The following is a 27,418-nucleotide window of genomic DNA, read 5'->3' on the forward strand; positions in this document are numbered from 1 at the left end:
AGCTTTATTAGAGTGAACAATATATTGGGGGATACAATATATCACCATACTTGGGTCTCTGACTCATTGAAACTAAGAGATAATACAGGTATTTTTTTAATCTACTGAATTTGGGGGACAGTTTTTCTACAGCAGTAGACAATGGAACAGGCTCATCCTTCTTCTCAATAGTTAGTTTCTGAGTTTGTGCAGGATTGAGTCAATGGAAGGCTGGCCCTGTTATACCATCGGGAAAAAGGAGGGAGAGACTCGGTGGAAGGGAAGCTTATTGTCAGCCAACTACATATGAGATAAGGGAGTTTTTAGCTGTTGCTGTCTTAGGACTTTGTATGTTCACAAACTTATCTTGAAAGAAGCAAATGTCCTTCCCACACATGGAAAGAAATGCTTCTCACCATTATGTGTTGTCCTTTAGACCTAATGTGTTCCGAATTCTCAACTTTGGACCCTCCGTGCAGGAACACTGGAGCCAGGGAGGCATTAAGTTTATATCTCGATCTATATTCAAGTTCCAGTCCATTTGGCCATGCAAGTGTCTGAGCCAGTCCTTTCCATTTAAGACATCCTGTGACCCACCCCGGTTTTCTTCAACCACTTTCTTTTTGTCATTTGTACCTCCTAAAGATGCCCATCAGTTCCAAACTGCAGCAAGGGCTGAGGGGCAAGACCTCAAGGGTCCAAGGAGGGACTTGGTTCCAAATTTTCTCTCAAATGACAATTTCCTGCATGTCTGTAGCTTTACAGGAGAGGAGGAGAGATGTTTTTAAGTTTGTGAGCACAGGTTAAAAAAGTAATTGAGACTAAGTAAGTAAAAAACCACCTTCAATAAAGGAAACATTCTGTAAGCTGAAATATTGTGTGTTTTTGTGATGGCGTGTGTATATCTTCATATAGGAAACGTCACTATCGTTAGGAAATGTCATGCAAAATAACAAACACACCTTTTTCAATCTGGTTATAAATATGCAGAATGGGGTTTATTTTACAAAAGCGTTACACGCTTCCAACTGATGATATATCAATAAAGCTCTCACTCCGAGATGTCATTAAAGCCACATTTGTTCATTTCTATTTATTACGGGGGGAAAACAAAATGAAAAAAGTGGATTTGAGTCATATTTCCTGTGAGTTCATCATTTGCTGGCACATAACACTTGTGAATTTTATTCAATTCATTTAAAATGATTTCTAACATGCAGCCAGAAAGTTAAGGGCGTCAAGGAATTCAAAATGATCAGCAGGCATCCAAGATTTCTCAGGAGACAGATTCAGAATCACAAGGAAGGGAGGTTTTCCTTAAGGAACTGTGTCTTAGAAAAATTACCTCTGATGAACTCAGAAGCTTCCTCATACATTTAGCTCATTTGTGTTTAGACGTGAGTGGACTCCAGTGACCTTCAGAAAGCTGCTTTTCTCCTCTCTGTTTTCCTTATGACTAGGTCAGACACAGGGCAGGGTCTGTGGCCCTCCCCTCAGCCACCTTCAGAACACATTCTTGTTTATTCCGTAGCTGTGTGGTTACAGAGAAGCCAGCAAGGTGAATGTGCCGCGAGAAGACGTGAATCTTTACCCAGAGTTTGAACAAAACCTTTCAGAGGCTGAGCATGCCCAGATGGATACTCAGAAGAAGTGGATCTTAAAAGAGGAAGATCCAGCCACGTGTAAATCAAGCAGGGTGAGAAAAGCCCTTACCTCCTGTTGGATAATTCCTCAATTGTCCCAGAGAGTTGAAATTCTACAAAAATCTTTTTCTCTACACTGTCTTTGTCTGTTTGAGGCCCCTCTCACAGAAGTCAAGTATCTTTAAAAAACTTTCTTTTTAGATTTATTTATTTTACAAGTGTGGGTGTTTTAACTGCATGTATGCGTATGAACCATGTGCATGCCTGGTGCTTATGGAGGCCAGAAGAGGATGTTAGGTCCCCTGGAACTGGAGTTATGGACGGTTGGGAGCCACCAGGTAGGTGCTGGGAACCCAGCTCCAGCACTCTGGAAGAGCAGCAAGTGCTCTTAACCATTGATCCACCTCTCCAGCCCCTAAAAGTCGGGTATCTTAAGGGGTGCTATGGTCTGAATGTGAAGTTTTCCCCAAAGGCTTATGGCTTGGAACCCGTATCTCCAGATGAAGGTGCTGTTCTGGAAAGGTCTGGAATCTCTAGGTGCAGGACTTAGCTGGGGAAAGTGGGTCCGTCGGGGGCCTTTTTTTGGTTCTCTTGATCCTCTGAGATGCAATCAAGCAACCTCACATTCCTGCTGCCACCCACAGTTACAGCTGCTCCTGCCGGCATGTGTCTCACCGTGATAGACGGTCCTTTCAAACCTTACCGTCCTAAGCTGTTTTGTTTTGTTTTGCCGAGAGCTTGGTCACAGAGAAGAGGAAAAATAAACAACCAAAAAAGACAAAAAACAACCAACACGTAAGGTTACGGGTGGATTTGAATCACGTTCCATGTGAGTTCACCTTTTAGTGGCATATAGCACCTGTCAGGTTTATTCAAATCATTTAGTTTAGTTGTTGGGTTATAGCTAAACTAAAGGAGAGAGTTGAGAACTCGGGATCCAGAAGCAGCACATTGCAATGAAGCTACACTCCACCATAGCAGCCATTAACACTTTCCAAACCACAGGGCCATGGAGGCTTTGATGTCAGACACACAACCCCTGCTTCCCACACACTGTTTACCGCTTTTCTTTGGAGATATTAGGAAGTTTGAAGGCCATGTCCCCTAGATTCCTTTACAGCCTGAGTTCAAGGTTGGAATCAGGTCTTGTTTTAATAGCTGTTCTTAGAGAGAGCGAGCGGGTGCATTTAGACAGTGGGAGTGGACAAGAGATGCTTTTCTGTGACTGATGGCTGAAGACAGTGCTCATGAGGTGACACCATGTTTCAGGATCTAGTGAATTGCATGGTGAGAAACAGTTTGGTAACAGTAGAAGTTGCCAATGAAATGGCAGTGCCATGGTCTTCTAACTAAGAGTCCCTTTTTAAATTTTCCAACCATACGCTAGGCAGCCCCTCAGCCCCTCTGACGAGGCTTCAGTATTTCAGCAGCCCTTTCACTAATATCTACTGCATTCGTTTCTGGTGCCAGCAGGATGACCAACCTCTCGCTGCTTTTTCTCAAAGTTTCTCCAAGTTAATTGAAGGTCTTGCTCCCAGGGAAATACTTGAAGACTTAAAAATCCAGGATGATTGATATCCTGAAGAGCCAGCCATTGGCGATGAGGAATTCTACCTATCTGAAAACCTTGTCTGCGGACCTAGTGTGCACCCTTGTTCCGTGAGCAGTTTAACACACGTTACTGTAGAGAAGAAAAACCCCCTGCTTTATCGCCGCAAGGCAAAGCCATGAGCTAGCTGACTGGAGAGTTCCATTAGAAGCTCCCAGAATGTTCCCTAGCTGAACCCGTTGAGGGGTTTGCTACCTCTTCATCCAACCCCATTGGATTGAACCTGTCTTTACACTTACTCATCTCTTCTTCTCTGGTAAGATATTAAGCAACACTCTTGAATAAAGACCCACTCATCTGAACAAAGGGAGCGAACCTCACTTAGACCCTTCTTTGATTTATAACCAATTCTCTTTTAACATGTGGACCCAACAAACGGGAGAGCGCTGCCTCGCTCCAACAATGAGGTTGTTAGTTAACAGAATTAACTGTGTTGTCTCACTGTGATGACAGGGTAGAGCAGGAGACGTGCAGCCGATATAGTCACAACTGAATCGTAATGGATGAGATATTTACAGCAAAGCTGTTCAAACATTGAATAAAATATGGGAAGCGCTAAAGCAGATGTGTTTTTATTCTTCTGAGTTGAAGCTTGTAAGGTAGAAAAGGGAGTTTGAGTAATAATCGCAGGTTCTGATTCACACGCATTAATAAATATTCATACGGTAGCAGCCGTTGAAACTTTCCAAATTCAGAAATAAAGTGAGAAAGCCTGTGCTTGCCTTACACCGGGCTAAGATTAGCTTCCCAGACAGACGTGTCAACATCTCCATTAGGGTCTCACGAAGCTCCTTTGACTTACCACTGCCTTCTGGGTCTCGCCAGTGGGTCTTTCCCTCTTTCCTTTCCGCTTGTTCCTTCCTTTAGCTTCCTGGTACTTCTCTGGCTCCAACCACCAGGAAGTAGAAAGCGATGGTGGCCTATTAATACGGAGGAAAGGTGTCATTCAGGGGGGTGGTGAAGAGGGAGGAAATGAGTGTCCCTCTTTTGAATTAGGTACAGCTAAATGCACTGTATGTCCCACTGGAAAGCACAGTCCCTTATGCATCTGAGCGGTGGCATGCTTGATTTTTACAGTGGCATGCAAAAACTCACGTGTTGTTTCTCTGGCTCTCGTCACTGTCTTCATTTTCAAAGAGCAGGAGTTTTCTGTTTTCTTTTAGGGCATAAGGGAAGGCTATATAATTTGCCCTTATCTGGAATAATTTGGGAACTGTAAGCTGGGGGGTGTGAGCATAAGGATTCTGGGTCTGGGTTGTATTTCTTTGCCTTCCAGAGGCAGCTGTTGGGAAAGGGAGGGGAGGCTTTGTGTGGAATTGGCTTGGATTTTAAGAGGGGGAGGGAAGAAGAAAGAAAGGGAGATGAGTGAGCGTGCAGGGGCCTGGATTCCTCTGGCTGGGGGGTACAGTCTCCCGGCTTGGACGTGTGTTTGAGTGTGGAGAGCCTGTGATGGATGACCATGCGGGCTGCAGCCTGTAGCACAACAGGGCTCTCTGAGGTTGCTATGACACCCTTTGTTCCTCACGTCTCTGCTTTTATTGGCGCGTGTGTGTACCTTGGCTTGTATGTGGAACCACAGGGCTTTGTGTTGTGTTTTCATTTTTCCTTCTGCTTTATTAATGCCAGTGTCCTTTGTCTCCTCCACACCTCCGCCTCTGTACCCCACGCTTGCATGGAGTCTTTCATTTGGGTCTATTCTTTGTGTTCTCCCCGATCATCTCCGTTGGTTCCGAACGAAGCCTTGCTGTTTCCTCCACTCCCGTCTCTGACTTTGACCTCAGTACCTTTTCCTTTCAGTGAATTCCATCCCCACAGACTTACAACAAGCTTTTCCTTTCCATATGCTGCTGGGTCCTCTGAAAATCTGAATATGATGTTTTGGACACTTATCTGGGACTCAGAGTTCTAGCGATGGGGATGTCAAGGATGGTGGCCTCTGATGGGCAGGCCAGAGGACCAGTCAGGGAGGGGCATCCCAAAGTCAAGGGTCCATGCGAGTGTCAGCTGGCCCAAGGCTTCCTGGCCACATGGCAGTCATTCCCTGGAGACCCTGGTCCTGGAGTAAGCAGGCTTCTCTGGGAGCAGATGCTCCAGCAGCCTGCATTGGGGTGGGGTCGGGGCACAAACACAGTAGAGATGGACCAAAGAGGTTATAGCAATGGTGTTGTATTTAAAATGTTTAAATTTAAGATGTTCATGTCTATAATCCCAGTACTCTCATGGTTGAGGTGAGGGCGTAGCCTGGGGTACGTAGTGAGTCCCATAGTCAGACTCTGACTCAAAAAACTCAAACCAAACTCACCAAAGGGAAAAAAATGTTCACATCATAATGAACATTTCTTGCACAAATCCAAAGGAAATAAGCAGCCTTTGTCTATATCCATGACTGGTAGTAGATAGTTTTGCAAAAACGATGTGAACAAAATCCAGCCCCACATGACATCCGGGAAAACACAGTATGTGGAAACTGGTAGCACTGGGTCTTTTGGCAAGAGCCCAAGGAGTTGGCTGTTGGTTCACCGACTGGATGGAGCTTTCTTTGCTCTGTGAACAGTTAACAAGGTTTTCTTTTTTCTTAAAGGAGGGTGAGGGTGGCACTGTGAGTTATAGAAGGCATATATATGTGTGTATATATGTGTATATATGTATATATAGTAACTGGTGGAGGAGCTAATTATTATTATGCAGTCAGTTTGTTGGAAAGAATATCTGGAAAATTTGCCTTGCTTCTCTCCTTCAGATTTCTTTCCCCTTCTTTGGACGGCCTAAATGTTAGCTTTACTGTGCCGAACAGCCTGCCACACTTAGCCCAGGTGAAAAGCGGGTATTTGCCAGCGGCTTTTCTGTCTATATGAAGACCACGCTGGCTCTAGAGCAGAGCCAAACATGTTCGAGTGTGGAATGAAGCGGCTCCACGTGCCAATGATAAACTTCCTCTGAAAATACAGGAACTGTAAAAAGCGGGCCAGGTAGGGCGACTTGCAAATCCCTGAAAATAAGGGAATGGTTACAGTATGGCTTCTTGAGGCAAACAGCACATACTTCGTTTTTTTGATGAAAAAAATTTTTTTTAATTCATGGAGTAATGAAGATTTTCAGTTGTAGAAAGGTGATAGGCGACCAAGGCAACCAGTGCATAAATCGAGGCACATTCACATAATTAAAGTAGATGTCAAATACGTCGAATAAATAAACGATTCTCTGCTTGGGACAGACTGGGTTGTAATTTTACCCCAGCTTAACTATTCCTTGTGGTGTGCGTACTCCTGTGACCTCATTCTTACGATAAGAATCTTTCTTTATGAATGAAATTCAGTTTGAGAAAATGAAGTGTTTGTCTGAGTGGATGACTTACTCAAGACTGAGCGAGGAGTCTGAAATCCATCTGTGTAGCAGCTTTTCACTGGTCACTCAGCAACTGGACAGTTTCCCCTCAACTGATCCCTCCCTCCTTCCCTCTCTCTGTCTCTGTCTCTGTGTCTCTGTTTCTGTCTCTGTCTGTCTGTCTCTCTCTCTGTGTGTGTGTGTGTGTGCGTGTGTGTGCGTGTGTGTGTGTGTGTGTGGACCCACGAGCAGGGGCATGCACGTATGTGTGTGTGTGTGTGTGTGTGTGTGTGTGTGTGTGGACCCACGAGCAGGTGCATGCACGTATGTGTGTGTGTGTGTGTGTGTGTGTGTGTGTGTGTGTGTGTGTGTGTGGACCCACGAGCAGGTGCATGCACGTATGTGTGTGTGTGTGTGTGTGTGTGTGTGTGTGTGTGTGTGTGGACCCGCGAGCAGGTGCATGCACGTGTGTGTGTGTGTGTGTGTGTGGACCCACGAGCAGGTGCATGCACGTATGTGTGTGTGTGTGTGCGTGTGTGTGTGTGTGTGCGTGTATGTGTGTGTGTGGACCCGCGAGCAGGGGCATGCACGTATGTGTGTGTGTGTGTGCGTGTGTGTGTGTGTGTGCGTGTATGTGTGTGTGTGGACCCGCGAGCAGGGGCATGCACGTATGTGTGTGTAGGGACATTAGGACAACTTCAGGCATCCTTTCTCAGGCTCTGTCCTTGTCTCTTTTTTTGAGACAAGGTCTCTCACTGGCCTGGAGTTCAGCAAGGTGGACTAGGCTGGCTGTCCAGTGACCCCCAGGGATATGCTCATCTCTGCCTCCCCAGGGCTGGGATTGCAAGCACACACCACCATGCCCAGCATTTCTTTTTAACTCCCCAGACTTTGAGGATTCAACTCAGGTCGTTATGCTCATGAGTCAACCACTTTACCCACTGAGATATCTCCCCAGCCCTGAGAATTCATCACTTATCATCAATAAACAGATTCTGAGCTGTGGGCCAAACATAACAGCACTAAATACGTTTCCTAACAGCTATAGCAAAGACTTAACTGAACCCCTGCATCTGCTTTGGAGCAATCTGGGGACATTAGCACAGCAGGTGTGGTGGGGGTGGGAGGTAGGGGTGTGCCCCTGGCAGACAGAGGGGATGCAGATGCTTTGGCTCAATTGGGTTTTCCTGACCAGATTTGTCTGTGGAGCTCTGGTGAGTCTGCGAACATCTACCACTCAAAACTGGGCCCCTGGCTCTCACAAGGAACCCGACAACCTGGCCAATCAGCTCCAACTCTACATGTTGCCAGGGAAACCAATACATAGTCGCAAAAACAGAATGATCACAGTGGGGAAAATATAAAATGAGGCCTTTTCATAGTCACAGGGAGAAAGAGCTAGCTCAGGGTGACCATATGTCGCAAAGAACGACACTGAATTCAGGCAGTGTGCGCCATGAGTATGTGGCAATACACAAGAAAAGGTGTGTGTGTGTGTGTGTGTGTGTGTGTGTGTAAAACTTCAATTTATTATGTAAATGTGTAAAACTGTCAAATAATAAAGAAATGAAAATAATAAAAAAATGTATGCCTCAGCCCGGAGTGAACTCAGGGTTGGAGGGGGATGGCTAACTAGATCCTTTGTGGTAGAAAGACAGGCAGGCTCAGGGATTATGAGCATGGCCATGCTTTCCCAGTGGCCCTGACTCTGTGGAATGCCACCATGTCCCCATAGCCATGGTCCCCACCTTTCCAAGCATGTTGATGCTGCTGCTCCCAGATATTAGACCACCTCCGGCTTCAGACAGTGCTCACTGTCTGCGGGTTCACTGGCCCCCCCACTTTGTACTGTGTCCCCTGTCATAGTGCCCTAATGGTATTGAGAAATGTAAATCACAACACATCATTCCCCTGATGAGAGTTCCCACCAGACTTCCCATTTCACGGTGAGCAGTGACAGTTGTCCCGCCTTGGCTGAGCAGGTACGGACCCATCGGACTCTCCCGAACTCCTTGTCTTACAGCTCACCACCATGGATTCACTGTTCCACTCCTTGAGTATGCCAAGATCATTCACATTTGAGTTTGTTCCCTGGGGCTGTGCCAGCAAAACACATGCTAGTCTGGCTGAAGTGACAGAGCTGTGTTCCCTCTCCGACCTTGAAGCCAGCTCCAAAGTTGAGGCATCTCCGTGTGGTCCTCTCTCCAAGGATCTCAGGGTGCCATGTATGGTGCTCAGAGGCCCTGACAGGCGGGACTCCTGTGCACCTTTGTGGTGGTTGCAATTTAACCACCCCTTTCTGTAAGTGCTGCTATCGGTGTGGACTGTGAGTCTAGATTTCTGGGCATGGGTAAATTGAGGGAGATCTTGGTGAGTTGTAGGGTGGTAGGAGTACAGCCTTGGTTGCCTTGGGCTACACTCTGCCCCATTCTGTTGCAGAGCTCAGATCTCTAACCTTTCCCGGAAGCACGTGTGTCAAGCTGAAGTTTAAAATGTGACATTAGGATGGGAGATGGCTCAGGAGGTAAAGTGCTTGTTGCTCAAGTGTAAGGACCCGAGTTCGATCCCTAGAACCAACGGAAAAAGCCAGATTGGTGGCACAAGACCAGTGCTCCTGTGACTCGGGAGGTGGAAAGTGAGTAGAGAATCTTTGGAAGCTCATGAATAAGATAGCCTTATTTCAAATCAGGTGAGAACGTGAGAACTGACCCTGCAGGTTGCCCTCTGACCACTACACATGTCCCAGGGCACACGCACACACACATCTGTGTTCACACACACCTCTTACACACAAATTAATAACTGAAATGTAACACAGTTGAGCTTCTTATTTTTAGTATAGGAATCATTTTAGGACTTGGTGGTTAACAGCAGGGGCTCCTCTTGCAGGGGACCCAGGTTTAATTTCCTGTTCCCACACTGCTGCTTGTAACCACTAGTTATAAACAGTATAAGCACTCCAGTTCCAGAGTATCTGACACCCCCTTCTGGTTCCATGGGCACACACACACACACACACACACACACACACACACACACACACACACACGGTACGCATGCAAACAAGCAAGCATACATACACCCACACATAAATAAAAAAAAGTTGAAAAAAGAATTAGCATACATAGATTTATTTATTTTTTTTCTGCTTATTTTCCACTTGGGAAGGCACAGCTGTAGAAAAAGACCACAGAGCATGCCCTTGTCCCCCACAAGTTAAAGATGGCAATAATGCTTCTGGAAAGAACGTCCCCCACACCACATCTGCAGGCCTGCAGCTGAGCCGTGAGATGAGCTGTGTTCTACAGGAAGGCTGCCTAAACGAAAATGACCGCTAGAGAGGCTCGCCAGAAGTCACAAATCTGAGAGGATGCAACCTTTCCTTTCCTCTGTCTATGGAAGCCCTGCTCTTCGGGGAACCCCACCCATCTCCCTGGCTTTGCTAGAATAGCTGAGGTCTCTCCTCTCACAACCTCTGCGCTCTTGCTCTCCGAGGAATCTATAATGTGTGATAAGCCATCTTGTCAATGCAGCTGGCTCTGGAGATGTTCTTGTTGCCTGAGGCCACTGGCATTTGTTCCCGAGCAGATGCGTCAGGGCCCACAGTTACTGCTCCCAGAATACATGTTAAGCTGCACAAGTCACAGGGAGTTTCTCAGCTGTGCTGTGAGCTCGCCCTAGGCTTACCTCAATGCTGGATAAATGATCCACATGTGAATAGCAGTCAGATATGTGCAGCAATGCTAATAATCATTCTAATAGCACTAAGTGCTTAGAACTCGGTGCTTGTTCCTAACCAGGTACTGTGCTTGGTGGCCACATGAATGTCATTGTCACTCTTTATAACACTCCGAGATAAGTGCTTTGTGTCTGAAGCTAGAGCAAGAAACAGCTCCTAGGTGCAGAGAAACAAGCGAGTTGTGTAATAGAGGTCTCTGCCGGTACGGGGGTGGGGGCAACGCTAATCAGTGATGCCTATGGATTTATCATCTATCACAGGTCCTGTGGGTCAGTTTTACTGGCTTGTGCTGTTCTACTTCAACACCTCATATCAAGCATGACCATGTGCTGGAGGCCGAATTTTGAAGTGACTCTTGGTGACCCCCCACCCTCCTTTAATTCCCTCCCCCTTGGTTGTAGGAGGGATTTGTGACCATCAGGAGTTATGACCTGTATATAAGGAATAAAAGGACCTTCCCATTGTGATTATTTTGAGTTGTTAGGTGACCTGTGACTGGAAAGATTATTTAGGGTGAGTGGGCCAGACCTGATCAGGTGGCCCCTTAAGAGAAACAGGGCCATTTCTGGAGAGAGTCCCAGAGAATACCAGGGATAAGCCTCTGCTGATGTAGAGCTGGCAGGGCCACATGGCAAGAGATGTGGCCAGTGTCCTGAGCCACCAGATGTCTAGGACAGAGACCAGAAGGAAAAAGGGGCCTTCAGTCCTTCAACCTCAAGGGAGTGACGTCCTGCAGCAGTCTGAAGGAACCTGGAGATGGATCTATCCCTGGTCCTCAGATGTAAATGCTGCCCATGTAAACCTTGCTTTCAGCCTAGTAAGATCTGGAGAGGAAGGTCCCCAGGAAAGAGGCCATGCCTGGACCTGTTAGCTTATAGACAGCAAATGGGCACTGTGCCAGGATGCTGAGCTATTGGCCATCTGAAAAACAAAAGCAGAAAACTGGCAGGTGTTCTCCGACATGCCCACTCTATCGTATCAACTCACCCAAGTGCCATGAAAGGGTTTCTGTATTTTCAAAAGGTTGTCTCAGGAGATGGCTCATTCAGTAAAGTGCCTTATAAGAATGGGGACCCGAGTTCAACTCCTAGAACCAAACCATACACAAAAAAATGCAAGGCACAGGCACAGTGGTGGGTACTTGTAATCCTAGCTAGAGAGGAGAAGACAGGTGGACCCCTGGGGTTCACTGACCAGCTAGTCTAGCTACTGGGTGAATTTGGAGCCAGTGAGAGACCATCTGAAGAACAATGTGGGCGCCTGAAATATGACTCCTGACCCTGTCTTCTTAGAGGAAGTTCACCACTGGGTGTGTCCCTGAGGCTGGACCACTGGCCACACTGCCCTACCTTATGGTCCCAGATATGTGGAAACGGTCTGCTTCTCCTCACACAGGCTCATCAGCCGTGGAGCCAAGCGACCACAGACAGAACTCTTTGAAACCATGATCCAAAATAAATCCTTCCTTCAAACTGCAGTTTGTCTCTGGTATTTGTTTCAGAAATGAAAATTCTGACCAGCACGGTGGCCTTTTGCACACAGCTCTCTGCATCTGATTCTGGAGGAGAGGGCTTCCCAACCCCTTCCCGCCCTCTGCCCCGCCCCCTTTTTACTCGCTTCCCTGGCCCCTTCCTGCTCCTTCCTGCCTCCTTCCTTCTCCATTCCCGCCCGGCTTCCTGCTCCCTTTGGAACCAAGGGTGTTAATAGCCTGTAGGAATGTGGCTCTCAGCTAACTTGCCCAGAGCAATGCTGACTGTCACGTGCTCCGTTGTGGTCTTTTGGGGGATCCCCTGAGAATTATGAATGGGGAAAGAAAATGCCCAGCTTCCGGCTGCAGCTTGGGCTTTAGCAAAGAGCTTGGATTTGGTCCCCTCCCTCTTGGATTTGGTCTCTGCTCAGAATCGCCTTTGTTTGCTGCTGGACCTAGTGCAGCATCCCTCAACTTGTGGGATGCAACACCTTTGGCGGTCGAACTGCCCTTTCACAGGGGTCTCCTAAAACCATCGATAAACACAAATATTTACATTAGGATTACAGTCATGAAGTAGCAACAAAAATAATTTTATGGTTGGGGGTCACCACAACAGGAGGAACTGTATTAAAGGGTTGCAGCATTAGGAAGGTTGAGAACCACTGCTTTAGTGGACAGAAGAGACAGGAAGGGGCTCTTTGCCAGGGGAGGCCTGTTGGGAGATTTTCCTGTCAGGGCATCCCACTCAGAAGTATTTTATTTTGAAGCAAGCTCAGGTTCAAACCCCTGAAATAGGCTCTGATGTGACGACTGAGCAATTTTCAAAGATTTGTTCATGTCTCTGATGAAACTGAATTTCCCCCCTGAATTCCATCTTCCTGCAGATTATTTTTGAGACCTTCTAGAAAGGGAAGGTGCGTTCTATTCTGATAGGGAGCACGTCTGCTTTGCATACTGACATGCATTTTAACAAGGAAAAGGTCACGGACTGGGATGGTTCTGCTTGTTGGCGTGACAGCCGACATTTACCTGAGCTTCTCGATACACCGAGGTTTAAAATAATTTAGTGAAATAATTGTCATGATTGATTTTTTATTTTCTTTTTGGACCCAGAGTTCACCTTTGTTCCTCTTGGGCTGGGTAACTTTCCGAAGCAAAAATTTTCCTTTGATGGGAATCCACTTCCGAAGTTCTGGGTGGATGGCAAACTTTGATTAAAACCACGAACTCTTTTATGATCTCTTGGCAAAAGCAGGTGAACTCAATTGCTGCTGACATATTCCTTGACCAACATCTGTTCTTTGAGTGACATTAGTACAGCAGAAAATAAGCAGCTGTGATGCTTTCAGTATAATACTCTTCCTTGTACATTCCCTATCTCAGGGCTTCCAGAGGAGCCCAGAGAGGGTGGTGGACATTTAAACACATCGCCATCACAGTCGTGGCCATATGGCTTGGCTGGCCAATGAGATGATCAGACCTTAGACAAAGTAGAGGAAAAACGAGTGTAGTGGTTAATCTTAACTGTGAATTTGACACAACCTAGAATCATTTGGGAAGAGAGTCTCAATGAGGGATCGTCTAGACTAGACTGGCCTGTGGCATGTCTGTAGGATGTTGTCTTAATGAAGTGCTGTAGGAAGACCTAGCGCATTGTGGGCAGCACCATTCTCTAGGCAAGGCATCCTGAACTGTGTAAGAGAAACTGAGCTGAGCTTAAAATCAGCATGCATGCATTAATTTCTCTCTGCTCTTGACTGCGAATGTGATATGATGAGCTATTTAAAGTTTCTTCCTTGATTCCCTGAAATAATGGACTATAACCTGGAGTTGTAAGCTGAAATAAACCTTTCTCTCCCCTAATTTTTTGTCAGTGAATTAATTTTGTCATCGAAACATAAATGAAACCAGAATAACCAGAGGGTATCTTGAACAGTTTCTTTCACTCCTGATAAGAAAAGAGGGGTGTACTGACAGGAGTGGATTTGACACCTGAAGCTCTAGAGAACACATCACAGTGAACAGAGCCTTGGTCTAAGGATAGACTGGGCCTGAGAACTTGTGGTGTGCCCCTTTACCATGGCAAAGGAATGCTGTGGGAATGAAGATCTAGAGAAGAAGAGGCTGTCTGGGTGGGCCAACGCAGTCAGAAGGGTCCTTTAAAGACAGTGAGAAGGGGTCCAAGGTGGCGAGGACCCATGGGATGAAAACACAGGTGATGCTCTGTGAGGGATGGTAACAGGCTGGGAGTCAGGAACACAGGAGGCTGCACAAACTAATGAATGAATGAATCAATCAATCAATCAAAAAGACACCGATAGTCCCCAGAGCTTCCAAGAGAAATGCAATCTTTAAAGATTTCTTCATTCTTATTTATGTGTGTATGTATATGTGCGTGTGGGTGGGGGTGGCCAAGAAGCCAGAAAGGGTCATCAGGCAGCTATAACCCTCTCCACCTGGGTGCCGGGAACTGAAGTCAGCTCCTCTGAAAAGAACAGTAAATGCTTTGAGCCACTGAGGCAAGGCCTCAACCCTGATAAAATTGTTATTGACAATTTGACAACTTGGTGTGTGTGTGTGTGTGTGTGTGTGTGTGTGTGTGTGTACGTTTGCGTGGGTGCAGGTAAGCATGCAGAGGTATGTAGAACAATCACAGGTGTCTTCTTCAATCTTATACCACCTTGTCCTTTAAGACAGGGTCTCTCGTTGACCTGGAACTTGCTGGGTAAGCTAGGCTGACTGTGAGATAACTCCAGGGATCCACTGATCTCTGACTCTGGGATTGCAGGCACGGACCACCATGCCTGGCTTTCTTCACAGGGGTTCTGGGGCTTGAACCAGGTCCTTAGGTTTGTATGGCAAGTTCTTTACAGATTGAGCTGTCTGCCCAGCCCTGGTTAACAACTTTTTCTCAGTCCCATAAGACTTATTTTGCATTGTGACCTCTGGGACAGTGCGGTGATTAAGCTGCATTGCTTTAAGTCACGGAGAAAGTGGTCATTAGTTAGAGCAGTAAGAGGCAGCTAATGACAAACTGATGTGGAGGAGGTGGTATGGAGCCAGGATAGAGAAGCAGAAGGATGGCAGCATTGTCTCCCTGGTGACAGTCTGGCCACTGTCACCTTGGTACTGAATTTGTTACTTCTGGTCTTAGTCCATGCTAGAGAGAAATCAAGTTAATTTTTATAGAAACATTCTCACTTGGAGTTTTGGTGTTACATGTGGTGGTCCTGAGTTTTCTTGGATTTGGTTATTTATTGATTTGCAATCCATTAACTTCAGGGCTAGACTGAGGACAGATGTCTCTGCTGTGACTGACACCTTACAGCATTCTTCTGTCCTTAACTCTCACACGCCAAGTCAGTGTTTCCCCTAGGCTAAGTCAGCCCAAGGCTGGGACCAGACAGCTAGGACAGCTTCCCCAGAGCCCACTGGAATCATTCAAACCAGCCTTTTCTCTGACCATCTTTGCCTTCCGGTGGAAAACCTCAAGAGGCTGAGGTCTGTACCCTCCCCTTGCTCATTTCAGCATCCCAGAGAGCCTGGGGCTGCTCTCTGCCATTCTACCGGACACACCTCTGGTTTCCAGAGAGTGGAGAGTCACACTAGACTTCTCTCTTGGTGGCATTGACTTCGCTATGTCATCATTCAGTGACCTCATAAACAAAGGCCTAGCACAAATCAGCCAATGGCCCAGATTCTAAGCATGAAGAATGATAAGCAATGACAATGCAAACAAACAAACAAACAAACAAACAAACAAAAGCCAAATAAATTAGAGCATCACTTCAGAACCTGAGAATCATTTGAAGAAAATAAATAGGATGTGACAGTGGCCCCCACCCAAAAAAGTAGGGTCAGGATTTTGTTTTCTTGTGTTTGGTGATATTTATCTCAAATCTGAATGCTAAAGGGTAAAGAGCGGGCCCTGCACAAGTATTTAGGGCATGAGGCATGGAGGGAGAGGGGGAGGTTGGGGAGCTAGACGAATTAGAAGGCCAGGTGGTGGGAGCATGAGGGAGCTCCGAGAGAGACAAAGAAGGTCAGATGGTGCCAGACGAAGGTAAGGACTCTGGCTTTGCATCTAGGTACCTTGGGAAGTCACTGGAGGTTTGTAAGTGGACGCCGTTGGCTCTAGTGTGCACGCTAAAGAGATCACTTCGGATAGTGCAATCTTCTGCGGGCCCGCCATATGGCATGGTCCAATTCTGTCATGCCAACTTTCAAGGGTCCCTCCTGGGGTCTTAAAGATTATATTATAGCTGACTACTAATGTGCACAAGAGTTAGGATCTGGGACACCAGAGCCATGCTGCTTGTCTGTCTCTGTGTGGTTGGTCTCTGCATCGGATAGACTCTTTCTGTGAAGCAGATAACTGCAAATACTTGGGAGTATTTTATGGATCAATGAAATAGTAATGAAGTTGGAGGTGCTTTAAGTTTATTTATAAAGCTGGGTCATCTAGAGGTCAGATACCATTACAGCAAATGCGACTGTAATGAATATCTTTGATAAATTTGGTTTTTAAGCCCTGACCCATGTCCTACTGATTTCACATATTATGAGCTATAGACCCACAATTTCTTGAATGTAATTCTGGGGAGAAAACCAAAACACCCTGAAACCAAATGGTATATTTTCAGATTTTTATCAGTCACCTGATGGCCAAGATTAAAGTAAACTGATAAACACACATATACAAGTATGAATCAGCATATATATTTATCTTTATTCATCCTGCTAAATACAAGTGATCGTATGTCACTGCATAAATATTGGGTTTGATGACACAAATCTCCACTGTCATCTTTGGGATGGTTACTTAATGTATATGAATCAAATTACCTAAGGTCCAAGGGAGACTTGAGTTCAGTAATGTATTTGAGTAACAGGATTTCAGATGGGAGATCATGAATTGGTGTGTCATGAAGACAAATGATCTTGGTGGGCTTGGACTCACCTGATACATCTACATGCAACCCCAAAATCTTATGGCTCCGAGGACATCATGGAAGAATAAGTAGAAGGATTGTAAGGACCAGAGGACCAGGATGTCTGCAGGAAGATTGTAGCTAGAGTTTTCCTGCCTGGCCCACAGTCAGGACAAATCTCTCTCACCTGCCAGTCCCACAACCGCTCAGACCCGACCAAGTAAACACAGAGACTTATATTGCTTACAAACTGTATGGCCGTGGCAGGCTTCTTGCTAACTCTTCTTACAGCTTAAATTAATCCATTTCCATTAATCTATACCTTGCCACGTGACTCGTGGCTTACCGGCATCTTCACATGCTGTTTGTCATCGTGGCGGCTGGCAGTGTCTCTCTGACTCAGCCTTCCACTTCCCAGCTTTATTCTCCTCCTTGTCCCGCCTATACTTCCTGCCTGGCCACTGGCCAATCAGTGATTTATTTATTGACCAATCAGCAACACACTTGACATACAGACCATCCCACAGCAGAAGATAGTGTCTTCTACTGTGACAGGGAAGCGGCACCCAGGAATTCTCAACAATATGGTCACCCAAACAAGACCTGCCCAATGACAACAGCAGCTGACATGCCAACATAGAAATCTTGCAAGGATACATCCCTAGATGAAGAGCTGCAGGCAATGGATGGCTGTTCAGAGAGGAAGAATTAGTCTTCTCTAGGAATGAGCACCGTGATAGGTTATTCAATCCTAAGTGGTCATCCCTGAACACGTGCGCACACACACACACGCACACACACACACACACACACACTGCTAAACGACTCAGCAGGTTATATTTATGTATGCATACGTACATATATGTGACAATAACAGTTGAAGAAGATGTCATGAATTTGGGTGGCAGTGGGGAGAACACAGGAGGAGCTGGAGGAAAAGGGTGGGTGGGACTGATGTGAATAGTGTTTGCATGTGAAATTCTCCAAAGCCATTTTAAAAGTTAAAAAATGAGTTGCTGTAATCATACATAATCATTTCTGTAGAGTATATATGACATGCACCAGAACTGTAATGGACAACATTAGAAAGAAGGCAGATCTTTACAGAACCCAGAGAAATTTCGAAACAAACATACAAAAACCCCCACTAGCATCACGCATTTCCCACTATCCCATTTAACCAGTGTAAAGAATTTGACCCTTAAACACTCTCTGCGGTCAGAGACTGGGATGGGTGTGTCTCTAGCCTCATACCTATAAGTGAACCTGGCAAGCAGTGGGAAATGTAAGTATTAAATCGGTCCAGGAGCCCATGGACCAGATGCTGGGTGGGTGGAGTGGATTCCAGTTCTTCCAGCATCCCAGCCGTTTTGTTTCTTCTTCTATGTCGCTGCCTTGCTGAGACAGACAGCGAGGTCCTCTCTAGATAATCGAAGGCTCTGGGAGAAGGAAGGATGGAGGGGAGTGTAAAGAGTTTTTGTTTCAGTTGGATAAAGCTTAGCGATCTGTGTAAACAGCCAAGAGCCTTGTTTCTCGATAAAAGACTCTAATCAGTTCTAATCCAAGAGCATCGTTGGCACTGAGAGATTGTAAAGGCAAAATATTCACTTTGAAAAATGAAACCTATTCAATTCAGGGCATTGTAATTTCCCATTGTGAGGCTGTGGTACCGGCGATTAAATTCTATTGTGTGTCTGCAGCTCTCCTTAACGGCGATGTTTGCTATTATTAACTGATATTCTAAGAACATCCGCTCTCCACAGTGAAGTGCTGCTTGGCTCCTTATGCGAGATAATTTGCATATGTCTTGAGTTCGCCCTTCATGGCCTCTCCTTTATTCTCTGTACTGTATGTATCTGGAATCCCACCCATAGGCTCTGCATCCTGACACACTCCCGGCGCATACTCCATTGTCTGGCCACCGTCATTCACATCTGGATAACCCTGGAAACTTCTGCATGGGTCTATCAGCTAGCTGTTTCCTATGTGGCAGGAAAAATGCTTTCTGAAAATAGTGTCTTAGGCTGTGTTCCCCAGAAGCAGAACCCAAGGGGAGGATTTTTGTCAAAACACAGGTCCAATGGGCCCTGCCTGTGACATCTGTGGGGATGGAAGGCTTTCTGAGTTCAGAGTTCGTTTGTTTGTTGTTTTCCAGAATTTGGAATATTTATACAGGTTTTGCCAGTTGAACATTCCTAATCCAAAACCCTAGCACCCTCTGCATTTTGAAATGTTTAAGTCTCATATTGACATCCGTGAAATTTAATTTGATCATGTTCTGTGACTTGTCCTGGGGAGACACACAGAAAAGTCCCTGTTCACTCCTAATGGAGCACCAACAGTCCACCTAAGAAAGCTCATTAGAGTGTAGCTTGACAGGCAATGGGTTCAGATGGAGTTACTCACAGGAGCAGGGGTGGGGGGTCACTCACAGGAGTAGGGGTGTGAGGGGTCACACACAGGAGCAAAGGTGAGGGAATCACTCACAGGAGCAGGGGTGAGGGTCATGCACAGGAGAAGGGGTGAAGGGTCACTCACGGGAGCAGAGGTGAGGGGTCACTCACAGGAGCAGGGGTGAGGGAGCAGGGGTGGAGGTCACTTACAGGAGCAGGGGTGAGGGAATCACTTACAGGAGCAGAAGTGAGGGAATCACACACAGGAGCAGGGGTGAGGGAATCACTTACAGGAGCAGAGGTGAGGGAATCACTCATGGGAGCAGGGGTGAGGGTCACTCACAGGAACAGAGGTGGAGGTCACTCACAGGAGCAGGGGTGAGGGTCACTCACGGGAGCAGGGGTGAGGGGTCACACACAGGAGCAGGGGTGAAGGTCACTCACGGGAGCAGGGGTGAGGGGTCACTCACAGAAGCATGGGTGAGGGAATCACTCACGGGAGCAGGGGTGAGGGTCACGCACAGGAGGAGCAGGGGTGAGGGTCACACACAGGAGCATGGGTGAGGGGTCACACACAGGAGCAGGGGTGAGGGTCACTCACAGGAGCAGGAGTGAGGGTCACTCACAGGAGCAGGGGTGAGGGGTCACCCACAGGAGCAGGGGTGAGGGGTCACCCACAGGAGCAGGGGTGAGGGTCACTCACAGGAGCAGGGGTGAGGGTCACGCATAGGAAACTATACCACTGAAGAAGACTCCCCCCATGCCAGTAAGTACCGTACTTCTCCAAGGGATTTTAGCAGGCTCAGCCCTATGAGGGTCTCACATGGACCATCACAACTGCTCCGATCTCATGGCAGCAGGGTCCAGGCCATGTCATGCCTGGATGGGACAGTCCTGTCACGGGAGTGCTTCTGATTTCATATGTTTAGAATAGAGACTCTTAATCTGTAACTGAGAAGTGCTCCCAGAAAAAAATTAAGACATCGAGGAAGTGGAACCAGGAAGGAAAAGCCAAACACACAGGAAGTATCACTATAGCCCGGGAAGGTAACTTGGACTCAGGTCTACGGGGATGTCTGAGATGACTGGCAATCTGAAGCAAGGGCTCTGCTTATTTCTACTCGAGGGGACCGACAGTCATTTGTACGGGCTACAGTCAGGGTCATGAATTCCCTCACAGCTTGGGCTCTGAAAATGCAGACAGAAGGGGATCCCCAAGGGGGTCCTGCCATGAGTGTAATTATAGCCTCCATGCTAAAGGACACTGGAGCCCCGGGAGCCTAAGTGGGCTTGCCTAAGACCACACCATCAGGAGCAGTAAGAGCGAATGGGATGGGGTGGGTATTCTGCTGTGCAGTCTGCCCTGTTGTCCACAGCTTCAGAAGATGCTCCTGTGTCACAAACACTAAGGGTGGGGCCGACGAAGTCACGTACGCAAACCACAGACATCACTTTCCAATGCCAACGCCATGAACGTCAAAGCACAAGAATGACCTAGGGATGGTTTGGGACAGAAGAGGGGAGAAGAGGCAGGGCACACCAGGGAGCCCCAGGCTTTAATCGGCCTGCTGTGGCACCTCACAGAAATAGTTTAAGGACAGGCATTACGTGAGTTCTGTTCTAAAATGGCAATTATGGCCTATTAAGCAGAAAAATGAAAACAGATGCCAAAGAAAGGGGCAGATGTCAGGAGGCATCAGAGATGGAGCTGAGTGGAAGATTCAGAATCAAGTTCCAAGTTCCGGTTTGGCTGTGGGGGGAAGGGAAAGAGAAATTAATTATGGCTCCTAAGGTTTGGGCTTGAAATGAGCCCATGGTTGTGGGTGGGGGGAGCTAAGGAGGCCGGAGAAGCATAGGGAGTGGGCAGGACGGACTGGGGTAGGTCGGGTAGCTCATTGGGACCAGAAGAACACATGTTGCTAATAGGTAGTAACTTCCGATACCTCAGTCCATTGGTGAAACCGCTATTTCCTCCTCCAACATCAGCGCTCCACACAGCACAGAGCTGAGGGCCTCTGTTTCCAGCGTAATGTCGGTCACTTGTCAACAGTACGGTTTCCATGTGTATTTAGATGTCTGACTGTAGGGAGAATAACTTCCGATCTTATCAACTCAGGCTCACATGAAGGACCTGTTCAAGACTGTGCATCAGGAAACAAATGTCCGTATTCAGTTCTGGATACAGCCGCGTCTCACATTTAGCATCAGTCAGAAAAAAGCAATCTTCCCCGTGTAAAGGAGAGCTGCAGGAAAATACAAAAGTCTAAACATTCTGTATCACATGAGAGAAAGAGTCAGAACGTCGCCCAAGTGAAAGGAAATCAATGGGGCGACTTTGGAGACCCGTTTCAATCTGCCGCTGACATTGTTTTCTCGTAGTAATTTTCTCACAGTGTTAACAGTATTGAGTTTGCCTATTGATTCTATTATTTTTGACCTTGCATTAGTGTGGTCTAATCTTACATGCCATAAAATTTCCTTTCACAGCTAAAATTATTGTATGGCTCTGGAGGAAACTTCCAATCAGCTCGGGTCTCCCCCCGCCCCCACTTCCAGGATTTTGATGGGCGTATAAACGGCTATAATGAGTTGTGTTGACTTCCAATACACTTTTGAGTTGTTTACAATTTATTAAATGCTTGAAGCGAGGTCATCATATAAATGATCAACTGTATTGATGCGAGCACTCAAGCCCTGATGGATTGAAGGCCACCGACAAGCCAACCAGATTGGCCAACTTGAATTTGAGTCAATAGCATAAATATATATTTGGCTCCCAAATCGAAGCCAACTTCACATTCGTTATTCTGAAAACCCTGTTAAATAAATTCCTCCAAAGGGTCCCACTGGAGAACATACTCTACTTACCGGGTAACTCCCACAGCCAGACCCTTTCTGCGAAGTCAATAATCCAAGCGGAATGAGTTCAGAAAAATGGGAGGTATTTGATGAGAGCCCAAAAGCTCTTGAATATTTTTCTTAAGAAAAGAATAGATTTATTGTTGGCTTTCAGAGGAGGGGGGTTTGGCAGCTCTCCTCTCCAAGGGCTTAGGAAGTGTAGTCACAACACACCATTAGCGACTCATCCATCCTCTGCCCTAGCCCTGCAGTGCATCTCTGTAGGAGGTCAAACCACCTGTACAGCACAGCTCCCATCCGGCCTTTGATGCAGCCTTGGCTCAGTCTGTAGGCAGAGACATCTTGGGATTTACTGGCATCTCACTAATGGGTTTGCCCACAAACACTTAGAAAAGTATTGCTAGAAGAGTTAATTTGTCTCTTAATGATTTAATTATATGCTACCGCTCTGCTGTAGATGAATAACAATGCTCCTCTCTTCCCTGCTGCTGGAGGCTGCTGATTTTGGAGACTTTTGGAAAAGCATGTCATTGGCTTTTCTCAGAGAGAGCAGAATTGAGTCACAGGGTGCTGGAAGGAACATTTTCCTAGCCCCTTTAACTATTCCCAGTCATCTGTAATGGAGTAAGGGGGCTCCATCAAGTTGACACTGATGGGCATTATGAATGTGCTGTGATTTATTTTTGCACATGGATTGATCCCATGAAGTGATTTTAGTGTTCTGTTTCATGTCAAGTTCAGCGGGGTCACCTGGTGACATGGTGCAGAGATAGAAAGTGGACAAGGGGCTGTGGAAGTGAGCCAGTGAGTGGAGAGCTTGCTGTGAGTTCCTGAGGACCGAGTTTGGATCACTTGCACCCATGCAAAATCTGGGCATGTCAGTGTATGCCCTGAGCAAACAAGGTTGCTGGGACTTGATGGCCCGCTAGTATTCCACGTAGTCAGTCAGAGCCTTGGCCTCTCAGGAAGCTCCACAGCTGGCCTTGTCCAGAAGTCCTAGTCAGGGTACAGCATGTGTCTTTTGCTCCCCTCCCTGCTCTGTCTCCGTAATGGCGTCACCTGGGTTCAGCTGGCACTTCTCAGCTGGAAGTCAGTGCTGACCACAGGCCCCACAGTGGACAGTGAGGAGAGATTTGGTAGGCCTTGTCTCTGCATTCACAGCACCCTGTGTTTATACAGCTCTGGAAACAGTAGTCAGGGCCACAGCTCCGTCAGTAAAGCGCTTGCCTCACAAGCATGAGGATGGGAGATCCATCCCAGACCCTTTAACTTTTAAAAAGCCTGGGTGGACGGGGCTGGAGAGATGGCTCAGTGGATAAGAGCTCTGGCTGCTCTTTCAGAGGATCTGGGTTCAGTTCCTAGCACCCACATGGTGGCACACAGGCATCTGTGACTCTAGTTCTAGGGGATCCAATTCTCTCTTCTGGCTTCTGTGGGTCCCAGGCATGCATGTGGTATATAACATACATGCAGGCAAAAATGCACATACACATAAAATAAAATTTAAGAAGATGAAAATAAGTAAACAAATAAATAAATAAATACCCGGGCTTGGTGGTTGGTGCATGCTTGTAATCTCAACAAGGGGAAGTGAGGCTTCCTGCCAGCCTAGCCATTGTCCTTGCTGAGATCCAGGCCAGTGTGAGACCTGACTCAACAAACACAAAGAAGCAAAACCCAAGGTGGACGGTGACTGAGAAGTGACAGCAGAGGTTGACTCTGGCTTCCACATGCAAACACATGCACACTTACCTTACCCCCAGACACTAGTCACAAAAGGGAGAGCCATAAGAGAGAGAGTAAAGGCCTAGAGTGGGTTCCCTAACTCCATCTCTCACAAGCCGGGGTGTTGGAAGAGCTGAGCAGAACTTGAACATCCAACCCACAAGATGAGGATAATGGGACCCTTCTATTGAATGCTGGTGAGGGCTGGGGATAATTCTCTGTCAAGGGGACATTCTCATGCCCCTCTGGAGAGAACTCCTGTCCCGGCCACCCAGCTGTCTCCCTACCCCCTACCATGCAGACCTCTCCTCTCAGCTGTTAAGAACCCGCTTGCTTTCCAGTGCATGCTGAAGTTCTCTGTGAATCCCATGCAGCTGGATTGGTCTGTGTCCTTGACTGTAAGAGCCAATCCTGGAGGGGTCACAGATTAAGAACAGACACTGGATTCTGCCTCCTGTCCAGTAGCTGTGTGGTCCACACAGGGGTCCCCCCCCACCCCCTCAATCTACTGAGAACACTAGCCAGAACTTCTCACTTGGCCTCTGGACTAAGGGAGCCAAGTGGGAAGGGCCAGTCGGTAGGGTTGAAGGCCACAGATGTCTGGATGCACCTTCCTGGTGCTTTCAGGACCCCAGTGAGAGAAGATCCTGCAGTGCTTGAAGCCTGGCCACCAAGGCCCACCTTTTATATGCATCACTTTGCAGTACTTTGAGGGGAGGCTTATCCTTAGGCATATTAGGAGGCTCACGCGTGAGGTGGGAACTTCTCCAACCCCCACAGCTAGCTAGGGCTGGATATCAGAACAGAACAAATGTAGTCTGACACCAGGCTCTGAGTGTGAGGCAGATGGGGACCAGGCAGGAGGCTTCACACATCCACTCCAGAGAAGCTGTGAGGTTTTGCAGCCATGCTGGTCCCAGTGCAGTGGAGCATGGGTCTGTTTCCTCACTCTCTCCAGTGGGGGTGCGTTCATCTCCTAGTCTTTTAATCTGTTCAGTTGCACATGACTTTAATTTCACTTTCCTGCAGATTGGCCCCACTACCACTGGGTTGTAGGGTATGCAAGTACATATACATTTACCAATGGGATGTTAATATTATTATAAGATTCCATTTTTCCTATGTATATGAAGTAAAATTAAAGATGACAGAATCCTTTGTTAAAGATTTGTTTTTATTATTTTTAGATTCTGTGTATGTGTGTGGTCTGTTTGTGCGTATGCACAAGTGCATGTGGGTGCCTGAAGCAGCCAGGAACATCAGATGCCCTGGAGCTGGAGTTACAGACAGTTGTGAGCTGCCTTGCACAAGTGCTGGGAATCAAACTTAAGGTCCTCCGCAGAAGCACTAGGTGCTCTTACGCACCAAGCCAGCTCTCCCTGTCCCTAACGACTAAATCTTTGCTGGAAGGTGTTACAGCAATTGGCCCCTAGTTATACCTACATTCCACAGAATGTGAACCCAGAGAAGAGAATTCTGAAGTCAGATGCTCCTGGTTAAGTATTCCATGTCTGTTGTACATGTGTGACCTCTGGTCGTTTTTGAAAAGTTTCTTTTACATGTCTCCATTTGCAGATGGGCTCCGTACTACCCAATGTCTTGGAGACGTTGAGTGAGGCATTGACTTTTAAAGTCTGGTTCATAGGATGTGCTCAATAAATACTCATTCCCATGATCCCACAGTCTTCTGTGGAGGCTGAAGGGCTGGGTGTGAACTTGGTGCCAGACTCACACAAGGGACGGACTTTGCTTGTGATTTGCTCAGCTGGTGTGGTTTTCTTTTTTAGGTCGGTAGGAACAGCACTTATTCTATCTGTGAGGCTAGTTTCTGGAAGTTCGCTGAGAGGCAACGCTAGGAGAGGGGAAGGGCCCCAGAATCTTCTCTTGGGTCCAGTGACTTGGTTTCTCAGTGGAAAGAGACTTCTTTCCTGAGGGAAAGAGACAGAGAGTGATAAATCCAACTCCTCCAGGTATGTCCGGCCCTAGAGGAGAGCACTCAGCAGAGCAAGTGTGGGATGTGTGTAGCCCGGGGCTTCATTTCTAAAAGGATATACTTCCCTAGAAATGGAGTGGCCCCATTTGAAGCACCTCTCAGAACAGTACTGCAGACTCATTCAACTCCAGGCTCACATCTGGAGGTGGGTTGGTCATTTCATCCCTTTGATGGTGGACAATCTTTCTTCTGCTTCCCATTCCAGCCCTCAATGTCTCATGTATGGGGGACACATGCCTGACAGGAGAAATGAACAGGAGAGAACTCCCAGTGAACCTGCTATGGTTGGTTCTTCTTCTCTTTAGCTAGAACATGAGAATATTTACATTGTGGTCATCACTTTCCTAGAAAGCGTGGTCCCTTCTTACTCTGCAGCTCCCTGAGGTGATAACTCTGAGGTTAGGCTTAGAGGTACCTTGAGGGCTGGACCTTAGGAACCCTGAGAATACCAAAAACCCAAGGATGGTCAAAATCCTTGTGACATTAGCATAATATTTGCATATAATGCACATCTACCAACACACTTTCAATCATCTCTTATTTATAACAACTAATAGAATAAAATGTTACATAAATCTATATAGCAATGAATGAACAGTAATCACTGTTTTTAAGGCACAATGATTCGAAAGAGAAGTTCATAGATGTTCAGTGCATATGTAATTATTTTTGGATATATTGGATCCACAGTTGGTTAAATCCACAGATATGGTGACTCATGTGGGAGATAATGCAGAAACAAAACAGAGAAGTGACGGTGACCAAAAACATGTTGTAGAAGAGCAGAGGAGGGACGGAGATGGAAAACTGACTAACAGAGGACATGGTAGGAAGCAGCTTCCAGCCTGGGCACGTGAAGTGCACTCCTGCTGTGCCCTACAGGACTGTGTGGCACTCATAGCTCACACCCAGGGTCCACACGAGGCACAAAGAAGCTGGTGTCTACACCTCAATCTCTACAATTTGTTGCTGAGGACTACTCCCTGGGAGAGTGGTCTCCTCACTCTTCAGGTCTTCTGTGATGTGGTCAGTGTGGCCATCAGAGAGAACTCATAGGCAGAAGGAACTCAGGCCAGAAGGTGGCTAGGGGTGGAGCAGATGAAGGTGGGCACCAGGCATAAAGGTTACAAGTGTCCTTCATGGGTTGACTCTGTTTCTAGTTTGTCTTCCATCTCTTTGGGCTCTGTGCATAGTGTGTAGGTGAGGCACATGATTGAGGTTCATTTTTGTCCCAAGAAAGCTCACAATTTAGTGAAGGAGTTGAGGAGACTGAGTAAAATAATGTCAACCTAGTGAGGTGAGGATTCTCTGATGTTGTACAACCATTTTTTCTGGGTTGGACATGACCACTGCCATGGTGGTCACCTTTAGGATATTAGTGTCCTAGTGTGTGTGTATGTGTATATATTCCTTATGTGTAGGAATACACACACATGTGGAAATCAGAAGGCAGTCACAAATGTCATTCCTCAGGTGCTGTCCACCTTGTTAATTGAGACAGGGTCTCTCACCTGGAGATCACTCATTATGCCAGTTTTTTTTTTTCTTTTTCACACATTGGTCAATCATTTGCAAACACTCATGTTTGGACCAGAGAAAGGCTTTGCCATCCTCCGAGCCTCACCTGGGGAAGGCTTTGCCATTCCCCTGGGACTGGGGCAATGAGTTCTTGACATGGCTCTGTCCAGTCCGTGGCACAGCACACATTCACTCAGGACTTCGTCACTCATCACACACACACCCAGGGCTCCC

This window comes from Peromyscus californicus, unplaced genomic scaffold (assembly GCF_007827085.1).
Source record: "Peromyscus californicus insignis strain IS unplaced genomic scaffold, ASM782708v3 Scaffold_7__1_contigs__length_154581171, whole genome shotgun sequence".
Classification (NCBI taxonomy): domain Eukaryota; kingdom Metazoa; phylum Chordata; class Mammalia; order Rodentia; family Cricetidae; genus Peromyscus; species Peromyscus californicus.